Genomic DNA, 5190 nt, shown 5'->3' on the forward strand with positions numbered 1-5190 from the left:
AAAAAGACCTATAGAAGCACATGCGTGCATTTTCATACTCTTGCAATATAGGGCCTTATTGGAAATCAGGATCACCAAAGTCCCGACACCACCTTTTAAGCAAGATTGCTGCAGCAGGGTTCCCTTATACAATGTACTGATTTTTTTTTCGAAGTATTTTTAGTAATACAATGTATTTTAATGTCTCCTGGGCCCTGTCTTATCAAAAGATAAAATCGATTTCAAATTTCCTTATCACACAGGCTGCAATAGACTTAAAAGAAATCCACTATAAAATAAAATGTAAGTCTTCATGAAACAGGGCCCTGCACTTGTAGACTGTGTCTTCTCTCCTATGCCATTCAGAGTTTTCATTTCTGAAAAAGGTGATGTTGTCTGTGTTGCTGATTTTATTAGCAGTGTAATACATGTACATGTATAGTGTACCAGTACTGCACTTAATTTCCACCAGCCTCCATAAAGAACAGAATACATGTGTACAGGTATATTTGAGGGGAAGAAAAGGGATCTAAGTGTGTACTTGCACATACATTGCAGACTAATGTGTGCATGAGCACACACAAGCGACATTCACTGCTAGTGTCTTAAAGTTGCTGTTTTTGTTTAAGTGGGTGGGGAGAATAATTCCAAATACAGTAATACATGTACTGGTTTTCTTCTTTGTTTTATATAGATATAATACACAAATGACTATTCTCTGACACACAATTAAGTTTGATACGGCAACAGTAGACTTTATGATATGTACGAAGTTGAATTGAGTCATGATGTATCAATGCAATGTTGGCATTTACATAACCACACACGACTCCTTGTGAAAAGATACAGTGAGTATCACATCATCGTATTGAAGCACATTTACAAATGCCTCTATGCAGAGAACTTTTCTACAATTGCTTCCATATTAAACACACTTTGATATACAAGTGTACCATTTAAATATCTTATAGCAAAATGAAGCATGAACCTTCAAAAGTATCATAAAAGCAAAGGTTACCCTGAAAGTAATAGATAAAAGCAAAAAAAAAAAAAAAAAAAAAAAAAACGGGGAAAAAAATAAAACAAAAAATCTTAGTAAAAAACTAGACAAGCACTTGGACAATGCAGACCTCTGCCAAGCAAGCATCTCATTTCCAACCAAACATGCATGCAATTTCCCAATATAAAAACTTTTTGTTTACGTCATCAGCTTCCAGCTGCATGGCGCCTTGCCCAAGTCGAGCACATGCTTTAGTGCATGTTTGTAAACCTCCATTACCTGTGTCATTATCCACTTTTCCTGAAAGTTTCACTCAAATCTGTTCACAACTTTTTGAGGTATTTTGTAAACAGGCAAGCCAATGCTGATGATTACTTAAACCTTATTCCTTGGCAGAGGTAAGAAGGAACATAAAGATTTTATGAAGACATTGTCACAGATAATACTAGCAGTCAATACAATCATGTAAGTCACACACACAAATTAATAGTCCTGATATTTTGCTTATTTCTGTAATTTGTGTAAGTCACTATCTTTCAATCAACAAAATGCAGATGTCAATGTAACATTTTGGTCCAAACTAGGGATCTCCAGCCGTAGTCGCACCACGTAAGTTAAATATTTTTGTTTCTGTTGTTAGCAAGCAAAGATACAACAAGAATACTCAATCACTGGTTATGTTCAATTCTTGGCCATGTTGACATGCACATCCAAATCCACGTTGCATGTAGTATACTGGTGTGATCGGTCCCCACAAGTGTGTGTGTTTCATGATCCTTGAAACCGGCAGCCAAACTGGATTGTAGGGGAAATTCAAGCGAGTGTAACAAGCATAAGATTTTCTCTGGTTCTGCATACATCCACTATTGAAGATCTGGAGAGAGTTCAAAAAGCTGCTGCCCGCTTCACTCATCGTGATTATAGGAAGAGCACATCTTCATCGCAGCTCGTGTCAAACCTGGGATGGGACCTCCTCCATACTCGTAGACTCTGTGCACAAGCAACCATGTTCTTCAAAATATACCACAACCTCGTAGACATTCCTCTCCCACCAACCATTACCCCAGCCTTATTCATTGGTAGACGAGACCACTCCCTAAAACTCACCATTCCAGATGCAAATGTAGATGCCTTCAAGTATTCTTTTTACCCACGCACCGTCAGAATCTGGAACAAACTATCTTACGTAGCTGTTACTACACCCTCCCCAGCTACTTTCCGGGAAGCTGCTGTCCCCATCATTAGAAGCATGCAGCCTCCCCCTGGATTCAGGCTCCTGTAAGCCCGGTCATGTTTTTACTTGCACTTCACACTTTTTATTGTAAATATACTTTCCTAATCACTGTCAGCCGTTGACTGCACACATGCACATCATCCCGGTATAGCTTCCAGAGTGAGCTGCAAAAGGGATTACCACTTCAAGGTACTAGAATATGTGAAGTTTACATTACTGCTCTCACAACAAATGGTTTCATGGGGATGAAATCAGTACCAATATGTGAAGCCAGAGTTGCTGATTTTGAATGTAACAGCCAACAAAAAGGTTCTATTTACCACTAATGTTGCAAATCTCATCTTTACAAGAGGGGACATAGGAACATAACCATTTATAGTCCTGTTAGGTTAGGGCACTGTTTTTAATGCGAATGTCTATTTTGGCCATAACTGGGGGATTCAGTGTATCTAGCAACGGTTCATTTATGAACTATTTCATGCACCTGACTCTCAATAAACAACCACTTGAATCTCCTTTTCTCTCCAGTTATGGCCAACATAAGTTAATAGTGTTTTTAAAACCAAATAGATATACGGCAGAAACATGTATGAATACAATGCAGGTTTTCCCCTGGGATGTTCTGTCTGTTTATTTTTTATACATGACAAGTCCTCTGAAGTTATTCTTTTTTCATAGATAAAAACTTATTTATTTAATATAAATTCACCAACACATTTGTTTATGGATTGATTCAGATTCACAGACATTTTATCATTCAAATATCTAAATCTTTTACACTGGAATATATCACAGGTCTATCAAACGGTATTGTGTTTACAGCATTTATTGCTATGATGGGCAAGCCTCAAGGCAGTCCTTGGGCAAATTTGCGGCATTTACAGACAGAGTTCTACACTACCCATGCATGAATTGAATCCAGAAAAAAGTGGTCACATCGGGCAAACACCACCCACTGATCATTACCACAAAAAGATTTATCTCCTACATCGGGCACACACCATCCACTGATCATTACCACAAAAAGATTTATCTCCTAATCGCAAGAATACCCGAGGAAATGTTCTCATAAAGATTGTATGTGTAATCACCTTTGCTCTTCTAGACATTGAGCTTACGCGGATGAACCATCATGTACCATGACAAACTTGCAAGTAGACATGCCTTCGCCTGTTCTTGTCACTCTGTCGAAGACAATTTGCTCACAAACCTTTTTTTTTTGTAAACCTTGCTCAAAGACTCTATCTCATAACCTGATCAAGGGGAGGACACGCCAGCAAATTCTCCATACAATGATCAATTAGCTCACGTCTATCGTACATTTTTATTTGATAATGCTTGTCTCAATGGTGCAAAAATACAACTTACTTCCTTTTAGAAAAATAAATAACTTCTCATATTGTATGGTTATATATACCCTTCCCATTCCCTCCCCCCCCCCAAAAAAAAAAAATAAAAGACACCCAGGGTCTCATGCCCACCTTCAATGCATTCTTGCAGAGTGCTACAAGAAGAGGACATTGCAAACTAGGGGGCAGGGAAAAGCTTTGAGGATTTCAATGGGGGCATGGTGTCCATTTGCATATTCCATCACACTGGAGGGTGGGGGTCTGATGCCCATTTGAACAAATTGAGATCCTGCTTGCCTAGGAATGCTACCTGCCAAAAAAAAGATGAACATGTAAAAAAGTTAACGCATGACGGACGACACACGGCAGACGATGCATGATGGATGATGCAAGAAGGAAGCTGCACGATGATGAGTGGTGACAATAGCTCTTGAGCCTTCAGCTTTATAGGCAAGCTAAAAATCATTAGATGAGTTGACAATCACGACTTTGCAAATTCTTGCACTCATGTTGATTTGCAAGGTGACCTACTCTCACCATCTCCCTGTACTTGTGTCCTTACTGAACTGGGCAAAAAGTTGGTCCACTCTTTCTGCATGGACTTATAATGCTCAGAACCTTGTGAAGTTGTACTTAAAAATCTCAGAATAATCTGGAAGGTCTGTTCTGAAGTCATCCAGCTTGGAACCCTCTCATTCATCGAGACTACACATCACGCGAACCAAATCACTGCTGTTGAAGTCAGTGGCTGTTAAACAGGTGAAAAATTAGGTCCCACAGGCACGCAGTTTGTTTTGCTTCATGTCCACAGTCCATCTCTCAACTATCTACAGGATTATCCTCAATCTCCTCGTCCAGTCTCTCCTCCAACTGTTCATCACTGGGACTCCTGTGGTAAGGAAAGCAACAACATAACGAAACGATACACTGAAAATGGTTTCCAATTTCAGAAAAGCTCAAAACAATACAGAAATGCAGTGGAGGTGGGAAGGGATAAAGGACATTTGTTTTGAAAAAACAAACAAACAAACAAACAAGAAATGTTGATATAATGATATGTATGCCTCCACCATAATGCAGTTATGCATGTATATGCCTAGTTTGAGGTATGGAAAAGGTGTAATATTAGCAGTAATCAGTGAAATTTTGAAAAGTTTTGAAAAGTTTCATGATAATACCTTGAGCTCTTTCCTAAATATGACGAAAAAAGTGAAATTTTCCCATCATCACTTCACCTTTGCCTCCGAGAAGCAGTTCACTCCCCAAGATTTTCAAGAAAATATGCAGTTACCACTGTAACACCAAGTCAGGTACAAACACAAAGACAGTCAGGACTGTGTTTTAACTACACCTAGACTTCATTACACAAAACAAATTTGAAATAAATTGCTGAAATACTGTGGAAGGATAATTAGCTCCACAAGGTTTGGGAAAATTGTGGTTATCATGGCAATGCTTTCTCATACAAACACAAACACACACACAAAAAAAAAACATGTCTTGCATATATATCTACACTTCAATGTCATCATGCACCCTAAATTTTATCTAAATTGCTTTGAAGCTGTAGGAGTTCGTGACACAAGATTTGCAACTGACTGCCTGACTGCCCAACTGACCACAAGCTG

This window comes from Diadema setosum, chromosome 5, assembly GCF_964275005.1.
Source record: "Diadema setosum chromosome 5, eeDiaSeto1, whole genome shotgun sequence".
Taxonomy (NCBI): Eukaryota; Metazoa; Echinodermata; class Echinoidea; order Diadematoida; family Diadematidae; genus Diadema; species Diadema setosum.